This window comes from Amblyomma mixtum, chromosome 2 (genome assembly GCF_055824585.1).
Source record: "Amblyomma mixtum isolate Tamu chromosome 2, ASM5582458v1, whole genome shotgun sequence".
NCBI lineage: Eukaryota > Metazoa > Arthropoda > Arachnida > Ixodida > Ixodidae > Amblyomma > Amblyomma mixtum.
In genome coordinates this window covers 216,357,322-216,368,208 of record NC_143013.1, presented here as the reverse complement: position 1 = coordinate 216,368,208, position 10,887 = coordinate 216,357,322, and the positions used below count along the sequence as shown (strand labels likewise).

General features: G+C 44.9%; 1 long non-coding RNA gene across 1 annotated transcript; it reads right to left on the bottom strand.

Moving 5' to 3' along the window:
* Nucleotides 1-5,270: 5,270 nt before the first annotated feature.
* LOC149362554 (uncharacterized) lies at nt 5,271-6,362 on the bottom strand. The gene is made up of 3 exons (XR_016288512.1): nt 6,278-6,362; nt 5,939-6,039; nt 5,271-5,662 (listed from the first exon to the last, which is right to left on the bottom strand). It is a non-coding gene; the product is annotated as an uncharacterized LOC149362554 (long non-coding RNA).
* Nucleotides 6,363-10,887: the final 4,525 nt, after the last annotated feature.

Genomic DNA, 10,887 nt, shown 5'->3' with positions numbered 1-10,887 from the left:
TATTTCCCGCATTTGTTCGGTGTAGCCCAGTTTCGTTAAGAGAACTCTGCTTGTAGGGGTCTGCTGAAGTCTGCGCATTTGAGCACCATGCTGCGCTTCTCGTTGTTATTCGAACGTGTTGAGCAGTCCCAAGGCTAAGAGCTTTTCAGTGGAGGTGTTATAGGGTAGTCGAAACGCGGTTTTATACGCTTTGCGTAAAATCTCGTCCACGTATTGTATTTCCCTCTTAATATGGTTGTAGTACGGGAGTCTGTACGTCGCCTGGCTGACCACGAGGCTCCTGACCAGCCTGAGTGTGTCTTCGTCTCGCATGTCCTGACGTCTATGTGAGATGCGCGTAATCATGCGGGCCACTTTGAGTACAGATGCCTTTAATAGCGGAAGGGTATGGGTACAGCGTTGATTTGATTTTATTCACATCCCTGGGACTCGTATGAGCGTCTTCTCTGGTATTGGTTCTCCATCGAGGTAGGCTCTAGGTCGAAGCTCTTTACTGGTAGGGATTGTTCCGTTTTGTTTTCCTCTCCACACCCTAAGAACTCAGATTTTACGGCCGAGCACGCTAGCCCTCTTACTCTGACGTAGTTTTCCACGCAGGTGACCGCTTCTTGTAGCTTATCCTCTTTGTCGCCGAGTCAGCCAGTATTAGTCCATATGGTGATGTCGCCGGCATAAATGGCATGGTGTATGTAGGCGATTTCTTCTAGTTGCTTCATCAGTCCGATCATCGCGACGTCAAATAGCGTGGGCTAGATGACCGACCCTTGAGATGTTCCCTTGTTAGGTGTTCGAAACTTCTCGGATCATAGTTCTTCTATACCGATGGTAGCAGTTCTGTTTGATAGGAAGGCTTTGATGTAGCTGTGAATATTTCGCCCGCAGTTCAGGTCGTCCAGGCTCGTAAAGATTGCTTCGTGCCTCACATTTTCAAGAGCCTTTTTGATGTCTAGGCGCATTATTACTTTTTCTCTGTCTCTAGGAACGTGCCGAAGTACTTTATACAATTGAAGGTGTACGTCTTGATTTGATAATTTTGCTCTAAAGCAGAACATGCTGTGAGAGAGCAGTTCGTTGTCTTCCGTGTAGTTTTGAAGTCTCTGCGTTACCACTCGCTCGTAGAGCTTTCACAGGCATGAGGTAAGCGTGGTCTGAGGTTCTCTATCTGCAGTTTTTTGCCTGGCTTGGGTATCATCACCACTTCGGCATGTTTCTACTCCTCAGGGACTGTTCCATCTTCCCAATGTTTGTTGAGGAAGTCGGTCAGTTCGGCGACCAGCGCATCGCTCAGGTTGTGGATCATTGCGTTGTTTATATTATCCGCGGCCGTGTTTCTGGTGGCGTTTCGTATGGTGGCGTAGACGTCTTCTCTTGTGATGAGTCTGTCGAGGTTAGCGTTATCGTCTCCCCGGTACTCCCCTGTATAGGTCGGCAGGTTCGTGCTACCAAACCATTTGGCCTGCATTCTGTCGAGGAGTTCCGAGTCAGTGTAATCGAATTGGCGGATTAACCGGTATATGGCTTTATTGTTTTCTGCTTTTGTCTTAGTCGGACCGAGGAGCGCTGTACGGATATGGCAAGTCCGTGTTGTGCTTAGCGTCCCACTAAGACAATCACTGAATTGTTGCCAATATTGATTTGCCAGCTATGTGGCATATGCCTCTGCTTTCGCATTAACTTCGACGATCTTAAACTTGAGTTTCCTGTTCTGTTTTTGTTTTCTCCATCTCCTGGTGAGACTGTTCCTAGCATCCCAGAGTCTGAGCAGCCGACCGTCCACCTCGGGTGCTTCCGCTGTTCGGTTTATGCTTTTCGTGTACTTGTCTTGCGTATCCCTTAGCATAGATCCCCATTCCTCTATCGACTGTATGCCATTCTCGGTAAAGTTACTGTCGCAGGCTGCGCGGAACACATTCCAGTCCGTTATTTCTGCCGTGCCCCACTGCCGTCTTAGCCTGTCTGAGGTTACTTGCGTCTCTATTATGTAGTGGTCGCTGCCTAAATTTTCCAATAGGTTTTCCCATTGTGTTTGTCCGATTCCGCCTACGGTTGTGAGGTCGGGGCAGGCGTCGGTGCTGACACTATTTCCAACCCTGGTAGGAGTTGCTGGATGCTTCTAGAATTTTGCGCTCACGGCTAACGCCGCCGCCGCCAACGATGACAGCTCCTTTTCTGTGACACGGGGCTCTTAACGCTATCTCGTTAATATTTTGATCCCTTCGGATACTGCTCGCAAGCAAGAACACTTGTAAGTTATCATCTTAAGTGCTCGCAAACTACCCAGCTAATATGTAGCACAGACTTCTTTACCAAATTGCCGCACGTGCTATCTTAAAGGACTAACTAAATTGATGAACTCAAGCACGTCTCTGAAACCTTTATTCCCTGGTACTGTTAACACTAGGCATGCAAAAAGATTCAACACGAAAAGCGCAATTAATATTAGAGATTGATGAAAGTAATAAAATTGGGATGTTTCTTCTTATTTTATCAACCTGCACATGAGTACCTATTTAAACCTATTGGAGGGAGCCGGCACAGCTAAACCCGAAAAAGCAGGTGCAAAAGTTGCAAAGCATAAAGAATAAGTTTCTGCTTTAAGTGAAGAAAGGTTGGTTAAAATATCACGAGATGAGAATCTACACAAGGTTAGGTCGTTTGCGTTTATATAATTTCAGATATTTGAATGCATGGGAATGGTTTCGAGAACAACATAGCCTCGAATTGCAATGTTATATGTGCTTGTATAATAACGCGACAGCGGGTTAAGGAGCTTCTGTCGTAGAAAATCCGGTGTCGTTGACCGTGAGTGAAAAGCCCACGAAAGATACCCAAGAGAGGAACCTATGAGACCGATGGGCAACCATGGCCACGTAACCTTGTTGCGTCGTCACAACTTGCCCCCCGGATTGTGAACAAAGTGCGCCGTGGGAGGTGGCACTTTACCTAATGACTAGTCGCGCGAGGTTACTCGTGAACAGCAACGTAGATAGCACAAGCTTCACCAGTGGCAGCACCTCCCATCGCAGGTCTGTGGCCCATCACTTATCCACTGCACTAAAGTGCCATAAGGTGTTTGAGGACTCCCATGGATCTATGAAAGTTAAGGAGAAAATGACGGATTCTGCACATATGGGCACTAACCGATTAGCTATCGCGTTGTACAAGGCGTAAGTTAAACATCCCCTCTAATTTTTGAGTGGTTTATAAAGTAAATTGTCATACTATCATTGTTCCGTTGGCGTTCTTGAGATGTGGAGATGGACAGAAACACCTCACACCTAAGAAATCGAAAAGAAAGAAAGACAGTTAAGTGAAAACGTTACTTATTTTTGTAACTGCAAAGTATAAAGTCATCGCCAGTGAAAGTCAACCCAGAGCTTCTGGATTTCTTAATAACGTTAAGTTGATAGAAATATTACAATTCCTTACTTCAAAAAATCTAACCAATTAATTGATTTTTAAAAAACGCTAATGAAACACCAGCAAACATACGAGTAATACATCATGTGACTTAATTTATTAAGCACTAACCCTTTCTATCAACAATTTCTTTCATGGCAGCGAAGAAAAGCTTTGCTGCCGCTTCTTCTAGGAACAAAAAAACGTTTTTGATGCACGGCCAAAAACTGCGTCTCCACTTCGGAATTCACTTTCTAAATCCGCCGATGATGACAGCAACTGCACATGTATCTTTGGCTTTTTCTAGCCTATGAATGTTCCGTTTTCACTGAAAGTAGTTTCTTAACTGTCCGAACACTGTAATTTATATATAAAGACCGATTTCAGTTTGTCCTTAGTCTCTCTTTGTTCTTTGTGTAATAGACTGGCAGACCCGAGGCTTCGCTTCAAGTATAGGCGATACGTCAAGTAATGAAATGCCAAAATTATCAGTATATTGAACAAATTGTGTTTTGTTTATTTGCTTCTCTCTGGTCTTAGTGCACTTTAGGTGCAATAATTCATTTCTAATATAATCTATCTCGAGTGTAACTTTGCCCGAGTTCGATGGTTTTGTTAATCACGTTGTATGTGCTCGTACGAGTGGTTGTGAAATCCTCTGTATCGTCTCATTGCTGTATAAATCTTGTTTTGTTTGTGAACATTTGGCTCCGACCCATTCTCTGGCTTGCGACCGGCGAAAACTGGGCACCGAACCACCTAAAGCCTTTTGTCACTTGGTAGCTGGTCTCCACTGAGCTTGCCACGATCAGTCGACGGCATCTCCCTTTTGTCTGAGACCCCTACCCCCCCACGCTCTAAGGGTGTCTGGGAACGCACGCCAAAAGTGCGCGAAGTGGTGACAGTTAGACTCATCTTGCATTCTATGCAAGCTTACGCTTTTCCTTTGCTGCATTACATTTTGTTTTAATTTTTTTACATTATGGCTTCACTTTTTTTATTATTCTTCTCCCTTCCTTAATGCTCATCAGGGGCCTTCAAGGTAATGCAATAAATAAGGAAATAGCGCGCAAAGCCTATCTCAGCGCTGTTATGTGTTAAGCGGTTGTACTTGCGCAAACGTGGGAACCAGAAAAAAAATACAAATGAAAATTCGATCTGCACCTTTGATCGATCAAACTGAACTTCGCAATAGAAAGAAATACAACATGCACGTATGTAACTATCTCAAACTCATTTACCATACGTGAAGTTCTGAAATCTGGATAATGTCAACAAAATTAGGAAGTACATATGTAGCACCCCTACTGAAAAATCCGGTATGAATTTTAAACCGGAACCGCATACCGGGTTATTGTACAGGATTTGCGATACCGGATTACCGGAATATCCTGTATAAAACAGGACAGTCGTGTATAATACAGGACTCTCCTGTTTTGTACAGGATACTCCGGTAATCCGGTATCGCAAATCCTGTACAATAACCCGGTATGCGGTTCCGGTTTAAAATTCATACCGGATTACAGGACAGTCCTGTATTCTACAGGCTAGGCCCGTATTATACAGAAGGGCCCTGTATCACAGGACAAAGGCAGGAATAAAATGCTTCAAATATATTCCACTTGGACTAAATCTGCCCAAAAACTGGGGCCATAAGTGTACATGCCAAATGCTGCAATATACAGAGCCTCAGAATCTGGTAATCTGCGATTATCAGCGACTCGTTTTGCAGTCGATGTGCAATTGTGTTATTTGCTCCCAGTTTTACCAAGTATTGGTAGCTTGGTGAGTATTATAATGCATCAAAAACTCCAAAAGATGTTTATTTTTTTCGCATGTCTTGAACCAGCTCACTGAGATAATAATTTAACTCTTTGCGACGATCTACCGGCGCTGGGGTCTCTACAGGGTGCTGGCCAATGAAGTAGTGAAAAGCACCTGCAGAAAAGAAAATATGATTGGTAGTACATAATGCCCCCACCTTATCATTTAATTGGGCACTGACACACAACATAATGCATTGAGCACTGTGACATGCAACTTACGGCCAATGGCTTGTAGCTTTTCAGGGGTCATTGGCTTCCTGCCCACTGTCGAGGCTTCTGACTTCAGGTTCCGATGGCAAGCTTCCCCGGTAGCGCTCCTTTCCAGGAGTTGTGGAGTCGTCAAAGGCTGCGTCCTTGCAGAAACGCGAATCTTTGGGTGCCACCATAACTGCTGCCCACGTTGCCGAAGGAATAAAAATTCCATTCCCGAGGTGGACCTGTATGCAATAATTACAAATGCATACCCCAGTAGCACCAACGGGGCTCTGAATTGCGGGCCCTCGTGGGCCCAGACAAGCCACAGACAAGCCAGGCGTCTCAAGACGCCAGGCCCTGAGCATTGACAATGCTCAGTATCGTGAATGCACCTCGCCTTCCATATTTGAATCAATAATGTATAGAAATTCTGCGTCGTAACATTGTTGGTGTGTAAACAGGTTGCTCGGACGATTCCGAAGCTTGCGTGGTCATCCTCCATTATTTACGGCACATACCGCAGCATCGATGCGATGCTTGATGTTTGTTCAAGGGCTTGAGCCGCTCCCCCTCAGGACGCTTATCGATGATTGCTCTCGCACGTGTACACCACATGCCTCTGTAAAGAAAGAATACAAACTATAAAACTAATTTTAGTCGTGTTATCATGAAGGACAAGCAATTTCGGTATGTAACTGAAAGAAAATTTTGCGCTATTCCGTCCCTCTACGCTGTGCAATCTACAAAGTTTTAGTTAAAAAGACACTGGACAGTTAGAACGTTTCTGTTGACGTCGAGCATATCCCCGAGACGGAGGCAGTACTTAAAGAACAGAGTGATTTAAAATGCGTACTTACGTCCTAGCAGCACGACGTCGCCGTCATAATATTCCGCCTTCACCGCCGTGACCTCCACCGGTCAAATGTTCACCACTCACGTCTTTCGGAGAGAAGTCATTCATCACTGAGACAAGGACGATAGGGTTCCACCATAATTGCACTGGACGTACGCATGAAAGGCGATGTCATCTTTGATCATAGATTGATCAAGGCAACACGGAAGAAAGGCGCAAAAAATTGTATAACACAAATTCAACGCCAACGAGCGAGTGCCAGCGTGTTTTCGCAGCTACCTTCATCGCTTGACACTCAAATTCCCAGCCGCAGGAGAGAAAAACCTGTTCCCAACAAACGCAGGAAAGGCGGGGGAGGACTTCTGCATAAAGTCACCGCGCTGCGACCGGGCACAGTGAACAAGCAGAATCGGAACCTCCTCGCCACTTCATGGAAGCCTCGCGGGTAGCGTGGTCGAGAGGGCGGCTTAAAATGCTCGGTCGTGGGTTGTAGAGTGAGCGCCTCCGCGCCGCTTCGGGCAACGGCACTGGAAGGGACAGGACAGAAAAGCCAGGAATGCGCAGGTTTTATTTTTTTTTCTTTGCGACCGGACCAAGGAAAAGCAAAGGCGGTGAGGAGAGAAAAGAAAAAAGCTTTTAAAAAAAATTGCGCAAAGACGGGTTACTCGTGTAAGGTTTCTACAGGTGGTTTTTGTTTTTATTTTGTTCTCTCGAGCGCTGTATCTTTTAGCTAGCACGAAGCGTCGCCCTTAAGGGAACACCCCAAGCTGCCGCATCCGTTGAATTAACCTTTTCTTGTTTGTCGATAGAAATGTTCTGGGCGATTTGTGATTAGTATGTGTTCCTGATAGAGTGAAGGGTGGGGCCGCTCGCGATGACGCTTGGACAAGTTGCGTTATCAATGGGCGATCACTTGAAGAAGAAGTGCAAAGAATTCCTGCACGAAAACCAAGAATTTTTTTTCTTCATCGATGCGTCGCTAGAGGCTGCCGCTAGCGAACATTAAGAAAGCTGCTGCAATGAACGCGACAGTAACAAACCTTTTTGAGCCTCTGGCGCAGTCACCGGAGGCTCGCCATGTTTATCAGCCAGTCTTGAAGTTCTGCACTGTGAAATCCAGAGTAATCTTCGAAGGACTTACGAAGGCTGCTGGCGGATATATACTAGCCGGTTGCCCGCACACAGCAGCCCTGGCTTTGTCAGGGTGCTGCACGGGAAGCAGCCCCCGCCTTTCATGCACAAACTGCTGTTTTGCCACTGCGAAGCTCACGCTTAGCCCTTTTCTTTTCCTAGACCTTTCAACAAAACCGTGTATTTTTATCGCACTTATGCGCACGCTGCCGCCCCCCCCCCCTTCCCCTAAAAATATCTGCTGGCGTACAACAGTCAATCTGCAGACCAAGCACCAGAACCGCAGCACATATCGCTCTGAATACAGGCTGGTATGTCCGGTTTGAGCTCCGTACCGGACTAGTCTGTCCGGTTTGAGCTCCGTATCGGATTGGTCTGTCCGATTTGAGCTTCGAACCGGGAATGGACTGCCCGGTATGAGCCCCGTACCGGAGCGGTCTGTCCGGTTTGAGATCGATACCGGACCGGTATGAACCGGTATAGCCATCAAACCAGACGGGTCTCGCCGGTATGAGAGTGATACCGGACCGGTATGAAACCGATATGTTCCGGTAAAATCCGGTTTGCCGCGATACCGGATTTTTCAATAGGGACATGCCGCTCGTGCACTCGCCTAAGAGTCCAATGAATGATAATACAGTTTTAGTTTCACGTACGTAGAAGATTCGCGTACGTAGAGCTCTTACGGGTGACTAGAACGCATGCGCAGAACGCAGATGATCTGTGGGAGTCTCACGGACGTACTTAAGCTTCGGATTTTTACGTTGCGGTGGTTGCGGTCCTTGCGTATACGTAGCGTTGAGAACACGGCGGCGCCATGCCAGTTCGCTTCACAACAATAACAGCTTCGTCGCTAATCCGCAGACGCGATGTAGTGCTCAAAACTGTTGTTTTTGCCTTCAGTTAGCCAATTCTTACCCTGGCCCAAAGTTTCAAGGGACAAATAGGTTTTGTTTTTTAGACAGAAGAACGATGTCTCAGCGTTTGTAGTCACAGCAGTGCTCCGACGCAGTTCGACTGGCTTGGTTTTCCGTTGTCTTCTATTAGAGTAGCTACGGCGGTGTCTGTATCTGTTAGTTAATGGCACTAGGAAGACCGTGCGGTGTGGGTTGCGTAGATGTAACTGTAAGGGTTTCCAGCAACATGTGTGTGGGCTGCGTAGACTTTTCACATTTGCGTACATCAACTCAGTACGAAAGTGAAACTTAACCTGCTCATAATATCTTCAACGGAAGGCATGAGAACATCTCATGCGCCGAAGCACGCTTGGTAATATGTCGGCCGCGCGGTTGATTTGATGTACAGGCAGTCATCTTGCTCTGGAAAAAAGAACTCCTTAAGCTGATGGTCGAATGTCTGAGTAGTCGCCAAAAGGATGCTCTGAGCCTTCGGCATGTGACTAAAGTGGTCCGCACTGTGCATCGCATATTGTGTATCAGGAGACATCGCACTGTTTACGCCCTGCGCAATGATGAGCGTAAATATGCCATGATGCCATCCGAGTGTTTCAGAGAACTCTTCCAAAAATTTTCAAATAGCTTCTTGGGGCAGAAATATGGCTTTTGCGGCCTAGTATTGTCTTTATTGTGACACACCAAAAAAAAAACAGGTGAATGATCTCAAGTGTTAAGCTGGTTAATTAGTTTTTAATAAATAACTTTTTAACTTCCAGAGTTAAACGCCCAGTTCCAATTACACATGGGTAGCCGGTCGTTAGTAATAGCCATATTATCCTTAGAATTTCGGATACCTGATTACCAGTGGCGCTTTTGGTCGCCAAAATTTTGCTTTTTCGGCTAGTTACGTGCACTGGAGGGGTTGCTTTGCCTGCATGCTTTCTAAACCGCATGTATTTTCGCACGATGCAGCCAATTTTTGTCAAGCCACAGCGCGAGGCTAACCAATTTTCAAAATTCTAAGAACTGATAAGGCTATTGGTGACGAACGGCTACGAATCTTTAATTGCAACTAGGTACCTAACTCTACCAGTTAAAAAGTTAATTATTATAAATTAGCTAACCAGCTTTCTACTCAAGACGATCCACCGGTTCTCTGGTGTACGCCAGCACTGGTAATACTATCCGTAAAAGCGATTTTTTAACCTCCAAAAGGCCTATTTCTTATTTTTGAAAGTGTTCGCTGAAACACCTGGCATATAAGAGAGAGCTAGCTAACACACGATACTTGACCGTGTTTTTTTTTTTGCGTTAATAAAGTTCGGTACACAAACAACACTCCCGGTACGTCACCGATGGGGTATATTAACGATGGTAATTTACGGCGAATGAAGCAACAATAGCTGCAGGTCGCTATAAGCGAGGTAACTGCCCAGTATGGCTCACTGGTGATTGTCGTAGCAACCTCATCCCGGCATATTTATGGGTCTCCTTAAGCAGAATATTTGGCAGCAAATGTCATATTTTCAGAAGTATTTAAATAGGACAACATTAAGAAGCGCAGACGAGCATATACAATAAAATATTTCATACCAGAGAGACATTAAATGGCTACAAGAAGTCTAATTATCAAAATTGCATTACTTTAATTTCAATAATTCATGCTTCAAAGCGTTTATAATTTCACGATTCAAAGCGTTTATGCAGAAAACGCGCGCACCCGGTTGCTTGAGTTACGGGTTCCAGTTTTACCTTATTACACCTGAAGAAAATCAAAGAAATTTGAGCCTATGTATTTTTGCCGTAAAACATTCTCAAGCTGGTGAGTTCAAAGCGGTCTAGAGTTTGTGTTGCGTACCCGCCTTGATGTTCTCTCGTGAACGTCATTCCGCACAAGAAATCAGAGTTGAAGTTACTATTTCACACGCAGAACAAAGAGAGACCCTACTGAAAATGAGCACATGCGAGAATAAAAATACACACGTCTAGTGCACCGATGGTAATCGCAGAGCTAAATTAAATTGATCAAAGCCAGCAGTCAGTAAACTGAAAAACCCAAAAAGGAAAGAATACGTGCTCAGAAAAGTCACAAAAGAAGAGCCCAAAATGGATCAGTGCAGAAGAATTTGTACCGTAGCCATTATTCGTTCAAGATCACGAAACAGCATAGCATACTTACTTGGATCACTATAATAGTCAGTAGAATTACCTGTAGAGAACACGACAGACAAAGCGTTACGTTTTTTGTACAACAAGCATCTAAACAGAACATCTTTTGCATTCCATCCTTGAGGCAAAAGAAAATGGAATCTTATAGGCGCTACTGATGCTCCTAACCATGGCTTGAAAGACTCAGGTAATGACGAGAGGATTATCAGATTGTTATGTTATTTTCTCTACAAAAATCAACATGTCATAAATTACTCATTGTTGGTCTTGTTTGCTAACGAGTTAGCTTGTAATTCTAGCAACATCACTCAGAGTAGAAAAGGTACGATATACATACCATAATTGTAATCAGTAGGGCTTTCATCTGCAAAAAAACAGTAATAATGCTTAATCAGTCATTTCACACGTAACTTAATTA